General features: G+C 47.5%; 1 long non-coding RNA gene across 1 annotated transcript; it reads right to left on the bottom strand.

Moving 5' to 3' along the window:
• Nucleotides 1–1,873: 1,873 nt before the first annotated feature.
• On the bottom strand, nt 1,874–23,541 carry LOC148183712 (uncharacterized). The gene is made up of 3 exons (XR_015773368.1): nt 23,449–23,541; nt 9,157–9,284; nt 1,874–1,938 (listed from the first exon to the last, which is right to left on the bottom strand). It is a non-coding gene; the product is annotated as an uncharacterized LOC148183712 (long non-coding RNA).
• Nucleotides 23,542–25,010: the final 1,469 nt, after the last annotated feature.

The raw sequence follows: 25,010 nt of genomic DNA, 5'->3' as shown, positions 1-25,010 counted from the left end.
GATCTATTATTAAAAAGTGAAAATTAATAATAAAGGTGGCTACCAAACAAAAGTGATCCAGAACTCTCTTTAAAGTGAGGTGATGAGAAGAGAATAAATCACATTTTCTAAGCAAGTGTAAGTTTTGCCAGCATCTGCTGCATCAGTTCGTCCTGAGTACACAGAAAGATTTCAACCTTCAGCTCCTGAACTGTTTTGCACTGGAGCTGCAGCCTCCTCTAGAAATGTTGTACACACAAATCACTTTATAGCACAGGTGAGCTTGCTTCACTGCAGAGGAATGGGGCTGTGCAGCCTCAGCCAGATTCTGTTTTAAGCCCCCCAGGCAGGCATTGCATCTGTGGTACCCAGGCCACATGTCCAAGCTACACTTGGGATTCATGTGGGTTAGAAAAATGTGCATTTTCTTCCCTCAAAACAAAACAATCTTCTGCTAAACCATGTGCAGTATGGGGGTACCTGGGTGGAAGATTCATGATCTTTAATGTAGCCATGTTGAGAGACCAGTGGCTTTGTCCTGTCCCGAGTGAAACAGTTGCCTGGATGTCTGCACAGGGCACAGCTCCATTTGGATCATCCCTGTTTCCAGAGCCCTACGATTACCTGTGAAGCAGATATCTGTTTCTCAGTCCCTCTGGGATGTTCAGGGAGAAAAAGAGGGAGTGGGAGCCCTGAAAGCAAGGAGTTTCCTGCTTTCTCTCCCTAGGAATCCCACAGTGAACAATCCAAGGCACTCTCCAGCCTCACTCAGAGCCAGCAGTGGCCCCTAGGGATGTTTCAATGACACAAAACCTGCTGATGGCGCTCTTAGAATGGCCCTGAATTACCCCATCACTTATCAACAGCCAAATGTTCAGGTACTTCCTTGGCTGGAAGCTGTAGGAGCAGCACTGCCCTGACATAACACTTGATCCCATTCCCACCTTCTGTACATCCATGTCTGAACCCATCCATGCTCCGAATTCCCAGATGGAGACCCTCAAAAGACTCTTGAGACAGCCTCCTGCCACAGGTACCCTGTGCAGTGGGAAGGTTTTGCCACCAAAAGGAGAATCCCATTGCCCACAGAATCATGGAATGGGTCAGGCTGGAAGGGACCATGGTGGTCATCTGGTCCCACCTTCCTGCCCCAGCAGAATCACCCCTGAGCACAGCATTGCATCCAGACACTTCTTGAATATCCCCAGTGATGGAGACTCCCCACCATCTCTGGGCAACCTGTCCCAGTGCCCAGTCACTCACACAGTGAAGAAGTTCTTCCTCATGTTCAGGTGGAGTTCCCTGTGCATCATTTTCTGCTCATCACTCTTGTCCTGTTTCTTGGCAGCACTAAGGGGAGCCACATAAGAGCTCAGCACATTTGCATGAGGTGCCTACAGCTTGGGATGTAAGAAATCCACTCCTGGGACATTTCCCTCACGGGGTGCCACTCTCAGGGAGAGCAGCAGTGAGAGCAAACAGCAGACCTGGAGGATCTGTCCACTGTGTGGTTTGTGACCACAGCACATGTCCAGGAGTGGGGCCACCACGCTGCTCAGGACCAGCAGCCATGCAAAAACCAGCCCAGGACACCAGGCAATGGCTGGGGTCAAAGGAGCCACCACTGAACACCCTTCCTGAGGTATTCCATTTCTTCAAGATGCAGGAAACTGATAACCAAAGCAAATAAATTTTTCCTGAGAACTAACTCTTTGAGTCACTTATGTATTTGTAGGCAACTGCGCAGTAAGGTCCAGACAAAATAATTTTTTCCCAAAAAATGTAGGTAAAAGCATGTACAGAAACTGTGGAAAAGCAGGGAGAAAATTCTAGAGAAAGAAACTTTTGAACTATTCTTTACCTTGTGGGCAAGTTTTGGGTTTTTTCCCACTGCAGCCAGTCCAGATTTTCTTCCCCAAGTTCATTTTGATATAATATTTTTTAAGTTTCCTTTAATTCCTATAGAAAAAAGGGGATGGGAGGAAAAAAATCCTTTTGCTTTTATTGTCTATCAAAAATAATATTCCTAACAGAAGCATATTTTTGTTTAAATTTGAAAGAAAACAAAAACTATTTCAAGGGACTTGAAATATTTGATGGCAGACAAAATTTGGTGTGGAGTTTTAGAGACTTTGCTTCTACAAACCTTGTTGCTTTTATTGCTCAAGAAAAATTCCAGTATTTGGTGAACCTTCCCTACCAACCTGCTGTTTCAAGCAGGGCACAACCTTGACTGTTCTCTGACCATCCTTCTGTCCTGGAAGGATTCAGCCCATGCAGCACCCAGAGGAAGAAGAAGAGACCATCACACAAAATTACTGAGGGCAGCACCTGCAAGAGCAGATGTTCTTAGAAACCATGGTCTCCTGTTCTCCAGCTACCTCCAATTCTCCTTAAAATATGTCCCTTCCCAACTAAATGCTGATGCCCACTGACCAAGTTTCCCAGGCTTTGTTTACATGATGCCAGGTAGGTGGATAAAGCTCTCAGCCCTGCAGGGTTTATTCTAAAGGGCTGGTTCTGAGCCCTCCTCCAAAATTTTGATGCTTTCACTGCAGAAAGAGGCAGCCAGGTCCATGGGAGAAGCTGGCACACTTGGCATGCCTGAAGCCACTACAAATCTGTCTGAGGATCACAAGAATGAACAGAAACTGGCAGGAAAACAGCCTGGATGGGGGCACTGCAGCAGGAGTGTTCTGTGCCACACTATTTCCCTCCCCCTGATCCCATACATTATCCCAAACCTTCCTCACACTGGGAAGTTCTGCCTCTTCCAGTGCTTCCCAGCTGCCATGTGAAAGGTTTTCCTGCTGCCCAAACCCTGTCCCCAGCCAGCTCCCCAAGCCTGCTGAGGCTCAGGATTGTCAGTGAAATCAAGGAACTGGCCCAGCTGCCCCAGATGCTGCACACCAGAGCTCCCAGGCAAGGAGTTCAGTGCAAAACTTCCCTTTTCCTTGTTGCTTTGCTACTCCCTTATAACTACCAGACCAATTAGCTGCAAGCCTGGGCAGATGGTTAAAATCCCACTTTGCTGGCTCACTATCCACTCTCTTTTTTATCTGTTTAATGCTCCTGCCAGCAGTGATTTCACTGACTCCAACCATAATAGCCTCTTCCCTCCCCTCAGGCCAGGAGCACACCTCTGTCATGAAAAATTTCCCTCCTGTCTTGTACCTTCAGCCTGATCTGCCTGCAGCCCGACCTGCAGGTTGTTTTTCTTCTCACCACTTAAAATGCTTTTGAAACAAAGACTCCCTAATCCCCCCAGCCCAGCCAGGCACCTCTGGGAAGCCCCTCCTGGTAGTGCAGAGGGAGCACTAAACTCAGCAGAAGGTACAGGGCACCCCACAAGCTGGTGGGATGAGGTGAATGGAGGCTGTGTAGGAAACAGGATCTCATGGGCTGGTGGGGATGGAACAGGACACAGAGGTGAAGCCATGAGATGTGATCTGAGGGGAAGAAGAGCAGAGATCCTCACACCTGGCCACTGCCCAGCCCTTCAGTCTCAAATGGAAAGAGCTCACCTGTATAGGTGGAGAAGCTGGCTGAGGTTGTGACAACCTTATCTGCCTTTAAGACCACTCCACAAATGACCAAAATCTAAGATTCTGTGCAATGACTTACAAGTGCATGTGGTACAGGTAAAAAGTCTCCAGCCATGACAGACTGGTGTTCATCACATCATTTCCTAGTGAGAAGGAGAGAGAGAGATGATTCAGACTCAAATCAGATTGGACAAGTGTGAATCACAGCATTTTCCTCACATTCCTTCCAGCCAAAACCATCCCTGCCTGTTGCTGCTTGGGGCTGGGAGCATCAATACAGGCATTTCTTTAATTTGGGGGTGCACAGAAGTTTAGTTAATTCATTTCCATCTGCCACTGCTGAAGTGCTGAGGACACTGGAGTCCTCCAGCTGAGATGGGAATCTGTCTCACAGGCAGGATTTGATGCAGGGAGGCAGCAGCATCCAGGTCTCAGGGTCCATTTAGAAGGTTAGCAACGAGGCCAACTCCATCTGCTAGTGCCACCCTGAGCATAAACAATGAGGGAGATGGATTTGGTCTTGAAACCTGTCTCGGATCCTGGATACCCAAGAGGATAAGTGCAAAACCAGACACTGACCTCCCTTATCAGCTGAGTAGGAAGCAGAGCTCTGCCTTCACATCATCTCAGCCTCAAGGATGGCCCTTGAGCAAGGATTGGAGACCTCACCGTATCAGAAACAAGAACCCTTCTTTAAAAAATGTCCAGTACAGTACACCCTTGGGGAAAGGTCAGAAATTATTTTCTGCCCATTTCGTAATGCAAGTAGAGCATGAAGGACTGACTCATCTGAAGCAAAGCAGCAAGGCAGTGACATCATCACAACCACCATCCAAATACTCTCTGATGGAACCAAAAGTCTTACACCTACTTTGCAGATGCATCTGCTCAGTATGTCTGGAAGCTTTTCCCCCTTACATGGTGTTATATATTGTATACTTTTAGTTTTTGTTTGCATGAAAAAGATTTTCACTATTCTGTAGGATGGGGTTGGTGGATTAACCTTTATAACTTCATTTTAGAATAGCAATGGGTGAATAACATGCTATGGTCAAGTTTTCTGAATAAAAAACCTGTGGTAAGGGAGCAGAGGATCTCTTATTTTTTCCACTGCAGGAAGAACTTCAGCATTTAATCTCACTTTTTTCTCTGCCTGCTCCATTTGATGGACTTAAGGAGCAGTGTCAGTGTTGAGGAGGCCATGTGTGATGTATGACTGAGACATGAGATCTGGGATGTCAGGCAGGGCAAGGGAGGGATTTCTCTCCCAGGGATGACCAAGAATACTTTTTGTCCTTGCAGAATAAATGTTGAATTAAATACTCGAGCAGAGCTTTGTGGTGGGGGCCAGGCTGGGAGGGAGGTGCCATCCTTTAGTGCTATGGGAAGAAATCCTCTTCAAAATAACATGAAATTATCAACTACAAAACAACAGCTGGGGATCTCCAGGGCATAACAGGGCAGATACAGATGCAGATACAGATTTATGCAGGCACTGAACAAGTCAGGAGACAAAATTTAGCATCACCTGCTTCCTTTCCCTTTCTCAGTCAGTTTGCTTCCCTACACACCCTTCTTTGGAATGATCAGAGGACTGAATATTATCCATTTTCTTTATACCAAACTCCGAGTGTAAAAACTTTGCATGGATTTTCTTGCCTTGTGCTTTTCTCAGCAGGTATGGCAAATCTTTGTAAACCTAAAAGATCAAAAAGGGGCAGCTCGTCCCCCACCCTCACAGGGAGGGCAACTGAGGCAGAGGGAGACAGAGGAAACCTCAGCCAAATCTGGGACTAGGTAAAAAGAGGAAAAAAATATAGGATCTTATCATCAGTTTTCCAGCATAAAGAGTCTGGGAGAGGTTTGTAAAAGTTAGAAATCCAGCTTCCATGCAAACCAACAAGAACTGGCCACTTAAATCCTGCCATAAAATTCTCAAAGAAAAATAAAAAATCATCAGCAACAAAAGGAGTCCTCAAAAGCCCAAGCACATTCATGTGGAGTGGAAATCAAAAGATGTGTCTCAAGTCCCAGATGAGCAGCACAGCAACACGGAGGTATTTGAGATATCTATTTATCCACCAGGATGAAGGAGTTATGGGGTCCCATCAGCAAGACAGATCCAACCAGAGGGTTCAGCAGTTTCCACCACAGAATCAGCTGTTGCAAATAGATCCTAATGGCTTTGCCTTGTAGACCCACAAAATCCAGAGGTTGGTATCTGCCACAGGCTTGTTCTTCCACTGCTTAGTCCCCCCCTAAGGAAAAGGGACTCAGATGCAGCATTCAGCCATCAACATAATCCCAAAGGATAAAAAATGGGTAGAGAACTGAAGGCTGCTTCAACAGTGGGGTGTCTGTGGTGTAAATGTCCTGTGAGACCAAGGTTGGCCTTCTTCCCAGGGCTGCTGACTCTTGTGTCTCCATCACAGATTTCTCCAAGTGGGAAGGATTTGTTGCCATTTAGTTGTTTTGGTTTCTTTGCTCCTTACACAACTGAGGAGTCCAGATATTTAAAGGATAACTTGAAAACCGTGGTCTTTTGTGCACACCCACATAGGCCAAAGGAAGACCCTTTGCTGCTGATGGTGAGTGAGCTAGCAGATGGGGTAAAATGCTCTCTTTCCTTTGAATCCAGTCTCCAGAATTTGGCTGGCCTAAGATCTAAGGCTGAGGTGTCTCAGGTCCCCCATTTCAGCTGCAGCATGGACACACCCCAGTGCTCAGCAGATCCCACAGAAGGGATGTCAGCACTGGCTGGACAGTGGTCCTTGGCCTTGGAGATAGGAAGTCACATTTTCCTCACAGACCAATCAAGAACCTCCCCAGGGAGCAAACCAGAGCACACACCCTCCATCAGCAGGAGCCACTGCCAGCCGCTGTCGTGGGGCCAGCAGCCAAGAGCTGGGCTTGGGATCACTGCATCAAAATCCATGAACCCCAGTATTGCTTGTGTTCCTGGGTGGGTGCAGAGGGACTGCAGCAAGGAGAACAAACATGCCACAGCAGCGAGGGGTACCTCTGCACAGCTGGTGCCAGGACTTGCACAAGGCTCTGCCTCTTCCCTTTTCCCCCAACACACACTCAAATTACAAACCTGCTCAGCAAATGCCTCATTCTGCAAACAGAAACTCGATGCCCCAGAGAGTCTCTCAGGCCTTGTTCAGGTTGATGCTTGTGAAGAAACTCCCCCATTCCAGGGAAAAACAGTGGCAACAGCAGCCACAGGTTAAGCCTGCCATGGGATGCTCTGCACAGGATCCAGACCTCCACCCCACACAGCAGATATTCCAAGGAGACAGGAACAGAGCAGCCGGGTGTCCTTGACCACCTTTAGAGTACCTCTGCTCAAATATCTCTGTACAGGAAGATATGACAGCAATTTCTCCTCCGTGGCCTTCACTGGATGTCCCCACAGCAGATGTGGTCATCACAGGCAGGGGGATTCCCATGGGACAGAGCAGACTATGTCCCACCCCTGCTCTGATTCAGATCAAATAGCTTCCAGATACTCCACTGAGCAACCAAAATCCCAAACACAAGGGCAGGACCAGAAGGGTACAAGAAGGGCCAGAACAACCAGTTTACACGTATGTGGCAAGGGTGGAACAGGTTAGTTTCAACCTTCTGGTTGGACTAGGGGAGATTTCAGGTGGATTTAACATTTCTCAGCTTTGGTCTGTTGGCTTCAACAGGAGAAGAATCAGAGAAGTGCTGAGCATGTCCAACACCCCTCCTCCTGGGTGGCCCAATAGGGACTCAAAGTCATGATTCCCTTTATGTATCTGGGGAACTCCCCACCAGATCATTTAAGCAGCAAGGCAGAAAAGATTCTTGGGATGTAGGAAACCAATGGAGAGTCATTTCTCCTATGGGACATCTTTGCATAATTGCACCTACAAAGCCACTCTACCAGCAGATAGCTGCTGGCTATGGCTCAGCAGTTACCTCGAGATGAGGAATCAGGAACACCAATGGTTGGACTTACACCTGTGGAACAACGTGTCTGCTCCTACCATCCCACTGTAGCCCACAGCAAGAACAGGGATAATCATCACCTCAGAGGTGTGTACAAGGGTTATCTCATTAAGCTGCCCATCTACAACAGCACATGAAGATGCCTGATGCCAGCGCTGTTTATTGAATCACACCCAAACTCCTGGGCCAGGACTCTGGGAAGCAAGAGGAAAACACAGCAAGGTGCCACTGCCGGTCTACACCAGCAGCAGCAGGGAGCAGCGGTCACAGCCCCAGCAGCCCTGGGCTTCACGTGTCACTGATTGACTCAAGTTTTAATTATGCCCTAATATCTCCATGTCTCCCAAAACACAAAGCTTTCAGCCAGGCAGTTCCTGCCAGCCGAAATTTCATAAAGAGCAGCGAGTGACTAAGACAGCCCAACCTTCAAGTCAGATGCTAACAGCTTTGGACAAGTGTGGGATTTTTACACCCCTATCTGCAGGAAAATCTGATGTTTAGTGCCCTGACTGTGAGCAGGTCACTCCTAAACCCCTGAACATCCCAGGCAAAAAAAAAAAAAAAAAAAAAAAAAAAAAAAAGGCAGAAAAAGAAAAAAAAAGCGCCGGAGGGGAATTGTACTGGCTCTAATCCCTTCTGCCATTCTGCATATTCATGGAACATTGTCATAACACATCAGCAGGACAAAAGGTCTGTCGGCACCTCCTCCTCATTCCTTTGATAAACCACGAGACAAATGCTGAGTAAACACTTGGAATCCATTCACTGCACTATTCTCATCGGGATGAGAAAGGGCTCCTCTTTCTTGCAGGCCCAGAGCTGCTCAGCCTAATAAAGTACGGCCCACGGCCCGTGAAAAGAGAGGCCTATGGATGATGAAAACATGGATTATCTCATTTCACCCTCCTTGTATCAGACCCTGCTCACATTCTGAGTGCACTTGGCCTGACATGCAATTACACAGATAAAAAAATAGTAATAATAAAATTAAAAAAAAAAAAAGCAAAGTGAAGGGGGTGTTTAAGAAGTGGGGGGAACTGTCCGTGAAATTTCACAGATGACCTTTTCCTGGTGGGAAAGTGATTTGTTTCGGTTCCAGCCATCACCAAGAGCTCTCATTGATATCATCAGTCCCCTGAATACTGCAGTTGGTGGGAGAAGAGACAATATTTAGGACGAGGCTTTGCAGGTCACTGTAGCCTGATTCACTCTGGCACTGAGTGCCCCAGGAATGGCTCCCTGGCCATGCTGCTGCCTCAGCTCTCTGCCTGGCAGGGGGAGCAGCCAAAGAGCCCCATTCTTCTCACACAACTGGAAATCAAGAGTCCTGAGGGCAGACTAGCACCTGGAGAAGGAGACTTCTGTGCCCAAGGAGGGATAAAAGCACCTCGGTGGTTTGGGATCTCCAGGTGAAAGTCACAATGTCAGCCAAGCAGGCTAGAGCATGGGATCTCCTGTGGTGGAGGTCAAACCCCAGCCTGGAGTCCCTTCAGCCAGGCTTGGACCCCACCCGAGTCAAGGGCAGGCTGTTGAGGCTGGGAGAAGCACAGCAACATCAGCCTTTCTCCACACCCCACAGGTGGGCAGAGAGACCAGACACACGTTGCCAGATAACTAACAACAGCCTTAAAACCAGCATAAAACTCCTCCTTACCTTTAGACATTCGGTGACTTGACCCAGTTACACAGGACAGCAATGACCAAAGTTGACCTCAAGTGCTTTCCAACACCTACACCCTCCTCCTCTGTTGCCCAGGTTTCCAGAGGCTAAGCTAAAAAAGCCTGCAATAAAACAAAGAAAATAATTTAATAACACAAAACAGGGCAAGGAACTGGTTCTTTTGTAAGCAATCATCTGAAATAAATATTTTCCATTTAAATATGATCCTTTATTTAAGAATATGAGCAATTTTCAAAGGGAAAATAAAATTCAGAGATGGTACATGGGGAGCAAGCACACTTAGTGCAATTGTGCCCATAATGAAAAACAAGACAAAGTTATGAATTACTGCCAAATTATGAAGAAACAATAAATAGACTGCTGATTAACTAGGGTCTCTTTGTTAAATAAATGGCTCATAATCGTGTCCGCTAACTGCAGGATGAGCATGTAAATAGTGCATTGTCTCTGGAAAATCCTTAAGTTCACCCTTTAAGTTTCAGACAGCCAGCAGAAAGCATAAGCAGTCGTTCCTCGACCTGGCACGTTAGCCGTGAACGTCGCTATTCAAATATTTGCGTTTTACAAGGTGTTTGTTCCAAACCCTCCCGAGAGCCCGGCGCGGTCTCACGGCAGCTCCGGGCGCTCGCCCCGGTGCCGGCTGTTTGTTTTCCCTGCGAGGGTCACTCCTCTCCCCAAGCAACCGAGAAGCAAAAGCAAGTGTTAAACTTGAGGGGCTTCCAAGAGGCTGCTTGCTCTGCTGCCCGAAAGCGAATTCTGGGCTGAACTGCATTCACAAGTGTGACAGCCACATTTCTCTGCCCCGGGATGGGAGAAGAGCAGGCTGCTGCCTGCCACCTACCAACACCTACACCTGACCTGCAGAGCAATACCGCTCCGCTAAAATATTGGGCTAATGCCATTATTTCCTTCTTAAGATCGTGCTTTTATTTCCCCAGTTCTTGCATTATTATTTTTTAAAAAAAAGAAAAAAGAAGAAATTCAGCGATGCTGTTGAGCCCAGATCCTCTGAGATTACTTAGGCACATAACTCCCATTCACATCCAAATGATCTCAGGCATCTTTGGGATATGAGCCTCGGAGAACTCATCACTTGATATTTCTCACAGATTCAAGTCTCCAGGCAGTTTCTGTGCCTGCCCAGCAGCGGCTCCAGCCTGCAGGGCTTTGGGGCTCTGAACTCAATCCCATGGGATAAACATTGGTTCTGAGCAGGCTCCCTCTGCTCATGCAGCCACAGGGACCAAACATCCTCAACCCTCTTCTCCACAAGCTGGGGCACAGGTCAGGTCTGAAGGGGAGCAGAAACCACCCTCAGCCTGTTCTGGGCAGCTTCCCAGGGACTCTGTTGTGCTCTGCACCAGGTCCCATGGCTCCTGCACGCTTCCCCAGGGCTGGAATGTGGGCAGCTGTGCTACAAACAAGGCTCATTTAAGCCCAACCCAGGGATGCTCTGTACTTTGCAGAGTAGGAGGCTTCATACATCTCATTCCAACCCATTGTTTTTTAGGGCTGACTCTGATACCCCTGAGAGCTGCTGGACCCCGGGGAAGGGCCAGAATTTGCCCCCAGAGATCGATGGGGAGTTTTTCCATTGATTCCTGCAGAGAGACCTTTGGTACCTATGGCATCCTGTCAGCACGACTCAGGTTAGAGCATCCAGCTTTACATTGACAACGTTCCTCTCCAAACCCAATAAGTAATTGTGGGATTCACTAATAGGGCTTGTCAAAATCAATTGGGGTTAAACACCTTTAGCTACAATAACAGTCATCTGACCCCGGGCTCCAGAAACCGCCAGGCTCAGAGGAACCCCGAGGGGTTATTCCTGGCTTCCCATTGCTTTGAGACAGATAAAAGAGCAGACGATGCAGAGCTGGGTAATCCGTTCAGCCCATCCCAGCCATGCACTGAAGTGACAGCTCCCAGAGTTTCTGCAGAGCTGGCTCCTCCTGGGAATTGTGTGTGCAGGGACCAATTTGTTCAACAAAACCTGGGCAACCAGAGTTTTCTTAAATTCAATTGCCTGAAGGAGAAGGCAAATAGCATTTAAGCGGAGGAAAGTGCATTAAAACCACATCTTTGATACAATGGCTGATACACCCCATGCTGCCAACGCCTGAAATGATAATATTTTTTTTCTTAAATAAATAGCTCGGCAGCAGGATCCCAGCCTCCCCCAGCACAGGGAGGCTTCACTTTGAAGCAGCCACATTTCCAGCCCTCCAGGCCAAACTGCTGCAATGCTTCCCCTCTTTGCTGGGCTCATTACTGAGGGTGGATTGGTTCTGGAGGGACCAACAGCAGTGCTCATGCTGTGCTGAGGATCCCCACATCCAGAGGGCACTTTGAGCTGATGTCTCCCCACCAGTTCCCAGGAGCAAGAGGTAGGAACACCAGCTGGTATAATCCTTCCCAGGTTGGTGCAAAAGTCCTTTTCTGCTCGTGTGAATTCTCTGCCTTTAGAGACCTGCCAGAACTTGATGCAGAGGAACACCAAGCAGGGTGGGTCAGAAAGAGAAATAAATATTCAGGATTTTGAGCACTTGCATAACCCAGTGAGCTTCTTGCTCTCTTTCTCCAGTTGTAGGATGCACCACCACATCCTACTCCTCCTTGGCAGATTTTCATCTGTGCCTTCCTCGCTTCTCTACCTGGGGACATTGGGGCCCTCAGGAGAGGCTCTGTGGGCACCTGAGGCCCTGGGCTAGACAGAAACAATACAAAGGGACACAGCTCTGGTGTGCTGCACAGACAGGAGGCTCCATGGCTGGCTGCTGGCTGTCCCTTAGAGCAGCAGCTCACTCTACACTTAAGCACAACGTGTGACATTTGAATAAAGTCAAGCCTATAATGAGGGATTTTTAATTGTCCTGTCTGGTCTCAAAATTTTTGTGGAACTGAGACAAAGAAAAGCATCCCTTGCCTCCACAAACTGCAGAGAAATCTGCTTTAAAGCCCTCCTCCCTGAAGATTTCAGTTTCTGCTGCTTATGGGGAATCCTGACAAGGTTATCTTCTCTCACACTAGACAGTCATTTTAACTTCCTACCTTGGCTGCAGACCAAAGGTCCACTGCCAAGGTGGAAATATGCAATACAGTGACAACACAATTACCCCAACATTCCCAAACAAGCACGTGTGAGGCAAGAGGGAGGGCTAAGGTGAAACCTGAGCAGAAGAAATGCAGGGGGTGATACCAGGGAATACCAGCAGGGAAAATGGGAAGGACATAACTAAATAAAATCTTCCCTACAGCACCAGGGAAGGGTTCCTTCTTCAAGGGATGTCACACCATGGACATCTCTTTTGTTACCAAAAATCAGCTCCAGATTTCCCCAAGCCTCTCTCTGCTGTGAGCCCAACCTCATCCAGCAGAGACCAGACACCCACGGGTGGGATGCCAGCACATGAAACCTTCACTCTTGAAAAGTTATTATGGTAGGAGGAAAAGAAACCTGTCAGAGCAATCTGGAAAGGAAGGATTGGTCGTGATTCATCACAAAAAGCAGGAGAGGGAAACCTGGAGAATCTCAGCAGTGAAGGTGCCTGCCTGACCCCAGGGAACAGCAGTGTTCTGAGGGGTGGGACACAGCCAGCACCACCCATGCACTCATTCACACACTGAGGGATGTTTGTTGCCTGCAAGCCCAAAGAAATACCTTTTAAAAATTTAAATCCCAAGATATCCCTGCACCTAGCATCATCTTGCCTGCACCCAGGGTCGCTGCAGGAGGGCTGTACCACCTGCCCAGGGCACACGTGTGGAAAATCTGCTGGAAATCAAAGGCTGCAACCAATCACACACCAGATGGAATATTTTTGCTGGGATGGCTTAGTTCCCCACGTGACATCAGCATGGATCAGGCTTGAGACAGCATCCCTTGGATGATCCCAAATGTGCAGATAGGGGCAGACAAGGCAGAGCACCATCTACATCCTCTTCTGCCCATCCTTGGGGTGCAGCAGGATGGCAGCTCTAGATCTTGGTCCTCTCCTTCTGGGTCTATACAAGCAAAGATGAAGAACTGCTGTCCTCAGCCTTCTCCTGAGTCACTGCAGCAGGGGGAGGACATCCCCCTGCATGGGAAGGAAGGAGCTGGTAGGTACCAGGTAAAGGGGATGGCTGGGACAGATGGCAGCTGATACATGTCATATTTTATAGAACAAAAGTGAGTCTGCATGGTCCAAGGCATTTGTGGTGCCAGCTGCAAGACCCCTTTGCAGGAAAATCAACCTGCACCTTCACCTGGGCTGTTTTACCAAAACCCCAAAAGTATTAATTGTGAAAGGAAATTCAGAGAGACTTGAAGGGCTCTGCATTGCTCCACTCAAAGGAGATTCCACTTTCTAAAGAAAGTCTAAACCAATTGTCATCAGCCAGGGGGCACAGCGTCCCTCAGAGCAGTGGCTGGTGCCACATAGGAGGTATTCAGTCTAAATTAACTCTCCCCCTAATACCTGAGCAAACATTTTCAGCTTGAGACTTAATATCCCTGGACATGTCTGCTGTCTCCCAGGTGAATCCCCAGATAAACAAGGTCAGCTCAGCCCTAATGCGGCTGTAAAAAGCTGTCAGTCAGCCCAGGAGATCTGGTTGCAAGGTCAAACCAGTTCTGAAGGTTGCTGGGGCCAAACCTGGCCTGTCACTCATTTTAAGTGCAGGAAGGTTTGTTTTCTCATTACCATGTCAGGTATCCCAAATTTAGGATTAGCTGTCGGCCGCCACAACATTGTACCTTCCAAAAAAAAGAAAAATAAACACATGCACACACACATCCCTGGCCCTAAATAAATCTGTGTGCTGAGCCTGCCTGCAGCTGGGAGGTGAAAAGAAACCTGTCCTTCAGGAAAAGCGAAAGGGGACTTTCCCACACATTGTGACAGTTTTTGGCACAAAAGAACACCCAAAGCACAGAGAAACAACCTTCAGTTAAAATACCCAGTTGAATTAAGGCATCTCCACTGCTGAAAAGCCTCTTTGTCCAGCAGATGAGGAGAAAGGCAGGGCACCCTCTATTTCGAGGGGGAACATATGGAAGCTGTCCCAGGCCAGCTGCAAGCAGAACAGTTTTGCATGGGATGAGTCCTTGGTGCCATGGGTGAGATGAACTCATTGTCTTTCCCAAATACCTCTAGCTAGTTAAAAGTGGGGAGCAGTGTGAATCCTTTCTCCCAACAGCACATCCCTTGTGTCCAGAGGAAGCTCTGGGAACAAGATCCAAACCAAACAAGCTGCCAGAGTCCAATCCAGCCTTGGCTTGCTCCTCCACTGCCCTTGTGGTACCAGTACAACACTCAAGTCTGGGGGATGGAAGGGAATCTACAGACCTGGTAATGAGGGCAAAAAGCCTCCCTGGTGCTCCCCTACCCACCACACTCTTTAAGGGGATAAGTGGTTTGTGTGGGGTAGGTATTATGGAAATAATTCCACTAGGAAAGACATATTAAAGAGGCTCTTAAGGCAATTTGTCCCTTTCAGAAAAGCACCAACCTTTATCATAAAACTCACTTGAGTTTTTTCCTCTCACCAGACCCTACATAAATTTGCTTCAGCCCTTCACCTTCTGATGTTTAAAATCATAAGTTGATTCATGGCCAGTTTATCCCTTGCTGGGAAAACCAGCAGGATTCCTGAACAGCCTTCCCTCTCCCCCTCGGTGTTCAGACATAGTGTTGCTCCTGTTGGTGCTTAAATTAAGTTTTCCTGCTGCTGCAGGGAGATGGCTGGGCAGGGATTGTCCAGGACAGCACAAGGCATGTGCCAGGGACTCTGCAGCTGAAGAGGAGGATAATTTTTCAGGCTGTGTCTCAGGAGGGGAGGATGGGGAGCAGGGAGTTGGTCCACCCTCTGAGAAAGAAAAAGCAAAGACAAATGAACTCCTTGCAGGAGGAATTACCAGACTGTGCACAAAGAGGCAGACCTGAAGAGACTTGTGCCAGGAATGCCTGGAGTGAGACAGGCTGACGACTGACAGCAGCACCCTCCCTCTGCAGCAGGCTGTGACAAAGAGCAGGAGAGGTGGGTTCATCTCAGCCCTTGATGTCCCCACACATCAGTGGAGGTTTGATATCTCAGTCCTCAGCTCACATTTTTCTGCTCCAGCCATCCATGAGGACTAAGGAACCAGGTGGACTTGGATGTGATGCCACAAAGAGAGATACCAACCCTCACCCCCACACCAGTCAGATGCAACAGAGGTGTTCCAAACCCCACTGAGAACCCAACCAGTGTCCCAAGGGTGGTAGAGGGGGCAGAATGCCTCTTTGGGGCACACATTTTTGCTCCCCAAGGCTGTCAAAAGACCCTCTTCACCTCTAGTTGTGGTAGTAAGTACTTACATCAACACAACCATGACTGAGGATTGGCCATTGGGATGATTTATGGAGAGAGGTCATCTGAATGATGGAATATTCATGTACAACTCTGCAAAGCCTTGGCTCCCAAAGCAGAGCCAGACTGAGAAGTTACCATCCCAAATGCCTGCAGCTCCAGGCTACAGTTCACTGCCACACCCCCAAAAGGGATTAGTTTTTAACCCAGACCATTTGGGTATCCAGCTAAACACTCAGCCTTATAAAACACTTACAGCCACACAGCCCAAGGGATGGGGAACTGGGGCATAGCTGGAAGAGCAACTGGGCCAGGAAAAGCTCATTTTCAGCCAAAGTGAGTGAATCATCTGTGACTTCAGCAAAATTGAGTTGACACCATCTGCTGCCCATCCTGGAGCAAACTTCTAAAATGATATCTCATGGTGAAGGAAACCTCCAGAAAGCAAAGACAACAAAAGCCTGTGGGATGCCAAGAGTGATTATCCATCACCTGCAGGGCTATGGCGTTTCCCCAAGAATCTTCCCTTCCATGCTGCTCCTCAGAGGGACATCCCACAGCCAATTAACAATATCCTAAATTGTAATTTTTATGTTCTTTCCATTTTCAAGGCACGTTAATTTCAAAACAAAGACACAAGACACTGTCCTTAAACATCCCCAGTATTTCAAGTTCAACTTTGTTTCAACATCCCAAAAATTGCGTTTTTTCAACAATTAAACAATTCATCTTTTTCAGATCCACTTGGGACCTCATCTAGATACACATTAATCTTGCTGATCTCAAAGCCAAGGAGAAAATAGGCATTTCTTTCCCCTGGTCCTACAAAACAACACTGCCACAGTATTTGCTACCACTTCCAACCCAGGCTATCAATGTGTTCAGACACGAGGCTTTCCTCATGTTTCAACTCAACCTAAAATGTTTCAACTCAACCTAAAATATCTGATTCTCAGTCTCATTCCATTACATCACGTTCTCAACATCCTAAAAAAAAAATTACAAAAAAACCCCAAAAAAACAAAACAACCCTCAAACAAACCCAAACTCAGCCACTTAGTCAAAAATCTGCTTCTTGCTGATGGTCTCAGAGAGGTCTCAGGAGCTGCTGGCGATCAATGCATCCACGGAAGAAGGGGAATGATCCAGTCATTCACCATTCCTTCACCTAACTCCTCACCATTTGACCTTGCTCATTTCTACACCATCTTGCACGTAGGTGCTGCGCCTTCCTCTTCTTTCCTCACCTCTCCACTCTTCAGGGGGTGCAGCTGAATCAAGACCCACTCTCCAGCAGCTGCTGGAGCTGGTCCCAATGTGCTGTAGTGGTAGAGAAGCTTTGGCCCAGTCCCAGATCTCTTCCCTTTCCCAAAGGATGTCATTCCCATTCTGGAGCAGAGCACGATAGATGTTTCCACCACTATCAACACAGACAACATACAATGCAACACAAATACTCTCACGGTTTACAAAGCATATATTCCTTCCCTCTCCTCCTGCTTTGCCTGCTTGAATTCAGAGATGGCCAACAACTATTAAACACATCAATGTAAATGTTAGTAGATTGCTTCTAATAGGAAACAAAAATGTTTTGAGCAAAGCTAATTGCCGGGAAATAAGGTCGTTCCAATATTTCAGCAGGGGGTTATAAACCTCTTGGTTCCTGCCTCCTTGCAGCATTAAGGTTTTACAGATGTTGCTGTCAGAAGAAGAAGAATGATTTCAGATGCTAGTTTCCACTGTACATTAAAAAAAGAAGGGCATAAATGTGTGCAGCTAATTGCTGGGCAAGTTTTCTTTCTATAAGAGAAAAACCACACAAATCTCAGACAACAAAATATAGAAAATCTGCATTGGGACTCCTAAAAATCTTATAATTATGATACAAAATGTTCAACACATTGACAACTGGCAAAACTTTAACACGTAATTCAAGCCAGCCAGTTGCACTGACTGCCAAATTGCTTGATCCAGTCCTCTGCTGCTTTTTCACTCTTCTGCACCAACAAATATTCACTGTACATGGAGGGACCCTCTAGACCCAAAAGAAGAATGTGAACCATTCCATTTTTTTCTGAGCTGGAATAAGAGGATGAGAAGAGTCTAAGCAGCCACTAGAGAAGCAAGCTGTTTTCTTGAAAAGCTAGACCTAGTCCCAAAATTCAAATACTAAGAGGCCAAAGAGAATAAAGAAAGCTTATAAAAAGTATAAGACAATGATTAGGGAAGACTTGAAATGAAAGGAGACTTGGTGGCTGTCTCCAAGTTGTCTTGCCAGGGTAGTTCATCATTTGTATGGGAAATATCCATGAAAGGGGCTGGCTCAGTGGCTGATGAGCTCTCAGGAGCACTCAGACAGCTCCAGAACTGAGGTGAAGCTCCCCACCCCAGCCCCATGCTGACACCCCACTGGACACACACTCTGCTTTCTTAGGAAACTATTCCCCAGGCAGAAATATCTCAATAATTAAAAAAAAAAAAAAAAAGAGAAAGTAAGACCTATGAAATAAAACTCTCAGCTGCACAACCAATTTGCTTCCTGGAAAAACAGGGGAAGCAAGGAGAGGACCAAAGACAGATTGCCACAGTTCAGAGGTTAGTCCCTGAAGGAAGCTGCCCATTGAGTTTCCCATCATTGTTTTAATTGGGATAATGTAAGCATTGCTGAGGACAATGCTCTGGCTGCGGCTTAGCACCACCACAAGACCTGGGTCATGTCCCCAGTCAAGCAAGTGTCCACACTGTGAGAAGTGCCTGCACCCAGCATCCAAACCAGGCACCTGCCAAAGGAGGACCTGAGTGGGCTCTGGATGCTCTCGTCCAAAACTACCGCCACAAAAGGCGAGGTAGCTGAAGTCCAGATGGGGACACGTGCACAAGAGTGCACAGCTTTGCTCAGCTTTAACTCAATGAGCCAATTCAGCTTTCACAGGTGTCACTGTCACACATTGCAGAGTGTTAAGGTGACCTTTTTTTCCAGCAATGCACAATCCACTCATTCTCCTCCAGCTTCACTTCCTTTAACTCCTCGACACCATCCAAAGGAGGGGAGGGCTCTGCATCCCCCATGCCCAGCATCCCCAGTGGTCTCCTTGGGGCTCAGTGGCTTCCCCTTCAAGGCATCAGGTTTGCTCCAAACACGCCTGACTCGAGCCAAGGGGCCAGGACCTCTCACAAGAGGCATTTGGGCTGCTTTATTTTTCCAATTCAGCAGAAACTGTGACTCTGCTGCTAAGAAGTCTGGAGCCCACTCTGAAGATTATGGGCCTGTTCCAGATTTACACTGTTTTTCCTTAAGCTCAGAGATCACCACTGAGCTGTCTCTCATTCTGCTTTTGGCACTTTCTTTCACTTTAAAAATCAATCATACTCCCTCCCCCAAAATAAACCAACAAAAACAACATAACCAGACAAGGGACCATCCAGTTCAGCTCCTTTAACATTCCCAGGACAACAGTACAACTTATCCAACTGTGGTGGGGTTACACTTTGTATATGATTTCCACCAGACACAAGTGGCACTGCTTAAAAAAATAATCCAGGCCAGAAATAACCCACAGGGACAGAAAAGCAGAAGTCCAACATCTCTCTTACTCAAGTAGGGGGATTCACGCTTCCCTCAGAAACCAGACAACTACGGCATAGGAAGAAGCAGCTATGTGTCCATCTCAAATCTCCCAACACTCACACATGGCTGCACCCCAGGGGCTGTATTCATGTTCTCATTTTCCATCTCATGGCTACTCTACAGGACCCATGAGTGGGGTTATGTTCAGGCCAGCTGGACCTGGCACTGATACCTGCAGCTGGAGAAGATAAGGATGTTGAGATGGCCCATTTCAGGACTAGCCTGTTAAATCACAGAGGTCAGCATGGCATCTCCAGGCATCCCTGGACATCGGCAGGTCAGCACCTCCTGAGCTGTGAGCTTGGGAAACCCACTGAGGAGGAGATGCCCCAGCAGCTCCACGCAGGCCATGGCCCCAGCCCCATGCAGGGGGGTGGCACAGCTGCCAGGTGCGCGCTCCAGGGTGCACATTTTGGGAAGGCTCCTCCGCCCTGGCTGTAAATACCAGCCCTGACCACAGGATCCCAGCGGCTGCTCGCATTCTTCCAGCAGATGTGCCAAGACAAGCCGATGTGAGGCTCTGTAATCAGAGGTTTGTTGGCCTCCCGGGACCAGTGAAAGCCCAGACTGGGGACTGAACCGCTGACTCGAGCGCACAGGCAACCGAGCTCTGTGAGGGCCACAAGCAACTGAGGAATGATTTAGGAGATGAGACCTTGAATTTGCCAATTATTTATCTTGTTGATGACTGAGACAAGCAGTTTTACTGTCCAATCCTTAGGGGAAAACACGTGGAACTAATCAGGCTACACCAAAATAAAAAAGAAAAATATCAAATTAACATAAAATAAATTGAACGATGCACACAATACCAAACCTGATTTTTCCTTCCAAATAGGCACTGTATCTGAGATGCTTGTTCTTGCTCATTTATTATTCTTCAGCTTTTAAAGAGCAACACATGGCAGCAGAAGTCATTTTTGCAAACACAACAAAACATTCTCTTCACAAGGAAAGGTAATAACTGTTTATTCAGCAGGGCCCTCCTATTCATGATATTGCCATCTGAAAATAAGAATGTCATTGAAAATAATAATAAACCAAAACTTTTTTTTTCTTAACTTAGAAAGAGACCAATTTCATTATTAAACCAGCCTATATGAGCAAGGTTTTGTGCCAAAAGGAACCATGGGTTTGTTGCCTGTTAATGCAGGCTAAGGAGGAGACAAGATGTTGTTGTCTGGGACATTTGGAGGCTTTTACCTTTTGTGCCCCAAAACCTTTGGGAAAAATCACTTCAGCTCCACTTATCAAGAGCTAGATGCCTAATTCCTACTGAGGTCCACATTTTGGGATCTTGTAGGATTTGGAGCCTGGGATGTGACACAGTGATGTCCAGAGCTGCACCCTCCCTGGGACCTCAAGGCTTGACTTTGGGACAGAGGCTCCTGCTTCCTGTCCATTTCACTGCCTCCTCCTCAACACAGCCTCCCAGATAACATCAGCCCAAGTGATTATGTCCTTCCCAGGCCAGCAAACCAGATTTTCTGAATGACCTGCCCAGATCACTTCTCATCAGCCTCATGCACTGGTCAGTGCCAGAGCTCTTCCTCTACACAAGTCACCAGGTATTGTTCTGGAGCCAGACAGTTTTTCCCTCCTTGTGTTCACTGAAAGGCTGAGAATTTCATTGCTGGAGCCACTCATTTCACCCACACTCCAATGACTTGTGTCCCCACCCCATCATCAGGTCACTCAAACTTGCCCTTCCACTGTGCTCCTCCTGTTTGCCTTCTCTTCTCCACTGCACTCTGACTGACATGCTTAAAGACGGCCCTGTCAAGTAGGCCGTGGTCTGGGGCCAGGAAGGGAAAAGACCACACTCAGCAGGGAAAGGTACCTGCTGCGAGAGCTTATTTCATCCCTGTCAGAGGGATTATGTTTCACCTGGGATATATCATCTCCCCATTGAATCAGCCCAAAGCTTTCAAACTAGGCCTCAGCAGAGAGTATCCCACTGCTCGTCCATCCCCTAAAAGCTTCCTGGCAGCTGCTAGTGCATTTGTTACTTATGATGGGTATTTCAAGTAGTTTCATGGTTGTGTTTCCTATCAGGGAGCAGCAAGAGCCCAGTTTCTGCCTGTCTCACCCCCATCCACCCCAGACCCACACTCTCACCCATGGGGAGAGGGGCAACTCCCAGGGCTCCTCTCACCCACAGAGCGTGGGGGACCTGCAGCCACCCCGTGTGCCTGCCATTCCTCCCATCCCTACCAACAGCTGCCTGCTCTAAGAGACCTCAGTGGCCTCAACAACAGGTCTGTCCACAGGCCTGCAAGCCTTCCCATCCACCCCGCTTTCACTTCAACAAACCTTTCATCTGGAATGCACCTTCACTGCAGCCACAAGGCAGAGGAGACCAGGCAAATACCACAGAGCAAGTGACAGCACACCTTAAAACAGAGCCTCATGCAGCATCCCAGACTCTTTCCTTTTACTAAAGAAAGACAATCAGCATTCAGGCTGACTTAAAAGATTGAGCAGGATGATGACAGCTCCCATTTCGGGGAGAAAGGCAGAGGGAGAGGGGATTTGGTTTCAGACTAAACCCTTGCAGCAGGCTCCCATCAACACACACCCAAGGTCACACGTGGGAGGCAGCTTCTTTAAAATAATGGGAGAGCTTGGGGCTTTATTTACCTTTATTTACCAGAAAGTCTTTTTAACTCTGCTGGTGGCGACTTCACCCCCATGGACATTGTGGGAAGCTGAAAAAGTCACCCCTAAAGAAGGAGGTTTTGGGGATCAGTGTCTGTGTGTGGGGAAGGGTTGAACAGAGCCCAGATGTGTCCCATGTCCCCATGGATTCCCACCTGGTCAACCCATCCCACAGACAGGGTTTCACACCTACAATACACAGCCCAGTACCACTTGTCCACTGCTGCCCTGTCCATAGCCTGCAGGTGTCCTACACAAGGCAGGCTCAGGCTGACTGCCAGCAGCAGAATTCCTCCCTTCCACTGACCCACTAGACACGGGAATGTTTTAATGGACACCCAATTTTAGGCACACAGAGAACCCACCTCCTCAGCTCACACCATCACAAGACAAAAGCACAAAGGATCAAAGCCAGAAGTTTGCTGGGAAGCAGAGGGTCTGTCACTGCAGCCAGGCACAGCGACAGCCAGCAGGTCCACAGCAGCATCTCAGCACTGGGACTAACAGTTCTCATTTGTCTTATGCCTCTCAGGTGTTAAAAACCTCTTTTTGCAGCAGAAAAGGGAAAATGGCATCAGCTGTACATGAAACAGAGAACAGGGCTGGTGGGTCATGGTCATTCTGTCTCACCTCTGTCACCTGCAAAGGAGGGGTTGGGGTTTACTCATGCAGGTCACTTAGCCCATTACTTAGAGCTGGCTCTAAAACTGACTTAAAACCAAGCCAAGAAAAGAACAACCCCTCAGCATCACACATGCTGCTGATCTGTGGGCAGGTCAGAGCAGGCAGATCTTGCCACCAGTCTGATAAACCAGGGCAGCTCCTCCAGCAAGCAAGGTTCACTGACTTGCTACAGATGTGTGATAATTCATCTAACCTTCAGCATTTCTTTCACCCATTATCCTTTACTCATTGTTCTCCATTTAAATTTAAAGCCTGCAGTACAGAGACAGCACGGGAAGTTTTCCCACTGAAGAGAGCTAGCTGTGCTTGCTTAAAGCTTTCAACACTAGAGTCAGAGGGAGTAGGGTAGGATTATTTTTTTCTTTAAATAAAGTGCCAAGAGATGTTACAGAAATCTGAGTCCACTTAAAAAGAGAGAAAAAAAAAAAAAACCCAAACCATCTTTCCTACTCCTTGTGGTTACTGGAAAGAAACAAACCAAAAAAAAAAAAAAAAAAAAAAAAAAAAAAGGAACCAAAGAAAGAAGAAGAAAAAAATAGTCAAAAAACAACAAAAACCAAGCTTCAGATGTTTTCTAACCGGATTTCATGCTCCCTGAGTGCCTGGCAGGCTTTCCAGTCACGAAGGTTTTGGGATACCAAAGTCCCTCCCCTTAAGTAACTCCTCAGTTATCAAACTCCTCAGCATCTTAGGAACTTTGAGGCATTTATTGGTGGGGAAAAGGGACCAGGAGCATGGGAAAGACCTGAGCTTGATAAGGACCTCTGCCTAAGGGATCCTAAGGTTTTGGGCTCCAGTGACCACTTTGCCTCCAATAATGCCCTGTGAAAGGGAGCTGCACAGTCCTTGGCACTGGCCAAAAACACCCCAGCACTATTCCCTCACCCAGACAGCCCAAAGGATCCAGAAACTTTGCCCCCTGAGCAAATTAATGCAGCAACAAGCAAACCGAGAGCTCTCACCTGTGCTCCTTTCCCGGATCCCAAAGCTGGGGCTGCAGGATCAGCACTTTCTTCGCTGTGTGTGATATTCTGTCAGCAATTCCACACTGACTTCTGGGGCCAGTAGGAGCCCAGTTAGTAAATGCCTGTCCTCACCCATCTGGGCTGGGTTCGCTGCTGGAACCAATTAGAACAATTAGCAGCACATCAGTGTTTTTGCTAAGGACTCTCACATGTAGGAATTTGCCAAAGACCTTACCCATTTCCTCGCCTGTCAGCATCTCCTCTGCCGCTTGTGGGGGCTCTCATCTCCCCACTTTTACCCCTTTCCCCCAGAGCTCATATTGTTAAGGGAACGTGCAATTAAGAGAGGAAACAGCAGCATAGATAAGGCAGGAGTTAATGAATTGTTCATGATGGAAGAATAACAACCGAGCTAATTAAGGGTCTTCATATGCCTCCTCCAACCTTCATTAGCTGCTGTGGTGACCCTGTCCCTACTCAGACAGCAGAAACCTACCCGCTCTCCCAAAGAGACCCAAAATCTTCCTTCCCCAGAGCCGTCTCTATCACAGTGTCAGTTAATGGATGCATCATTTTCCCCTAATTTTCGAAATTAAGGCTATGACTTTCAATTATTATTATTAATGCTAATGTCACTTGTGCCTTTTCCTTCTCATTAACGGATGTTTTTAACTTTTAAAAACACATGTCATCTGAAACAAAATTATCTACTCTTTTATTCTGCAGTGCAGATGGACTTTAGCAGGCTGGAGATGACTGCTGACAGATATCACATCCTTCAAGGATGACTGGACATCCAAGCTAGTTTTAGTTCTGAGACTGCCCACAACAATTATGATAAATTCTTCTTGAGGCACTTTTCTACCAGCATCAGCAGGTGCTCTAGAAATTGCATTGATGAATTTCCCAGGAAAAAGCCCCTCTCCTCTCAGTCCTTTGGAAAAACAGCAAAATCACTATCTTGACTTAAACACCAGGACTAACTTTGAAGGCCAATGGTTCCCAGTTCTTTGAAGAGGTGCAGTGAATTCTCCTAAACCCCAGTAAGCCTGCCCTTCTGAAGGGGCCTTGTCCTGTTAACTGTGGTGAGCTAGGAGCCCATTTGGTCAAATTTGAGCAGTTGCTCTTTGCACAGGCTATTTCTCCTTTGGCCAGACATGTATGATGTACTTCTGCCAAATCTGAGAGTGGCTTTGTACATTGATTTCCCCATCTGTCATACAGGCTGCTTAGGAAATGGGAACACATCTAAGCAGAGGGGAATAGAGGAATAGATAATTAGAGGAAAAGAGGAATAGCTCTGATGCAAACGGGCTACAAATCCTTAGTGCTGAGCCCCCAGCAGTGCATTTCTGCTGTCTGGGAAGTGTCACAAGACCCAGATGTCACTGGGATAGCAGAGATGCTGAGCCTACCGGGGGGTGGCTGCTGGTCCCAGTCCTGCCCATGCCCCACGGTCAGAGTTACTGGCCATGTCCCAGCACAAAATGTTGTCAAAACAAAGTCTAACCATGCTGGCACCTCCACCCTTCTCATTTCTGCCCAGCACCAGCCAAGAT

This window comes from Pseudopodoces humilis, chromosome 10 (assembly GCF_049639895.1).
Source record: "Pseudopodoces humilis isolate 2021_Gansu_Grassland_sample_001 chromosome 10, ASM4963989v1, whole genome shotgun sequence".
Lineage (NCBI taxonomy): Eukaryota > Metazoa > Chordata > Aves > Passeriformes > Paridae > Pseudopodoces > Pseudopodoces humilis.
This window is presented reverse-complemented; position numbering and strand designations above follow the sequence as displayed.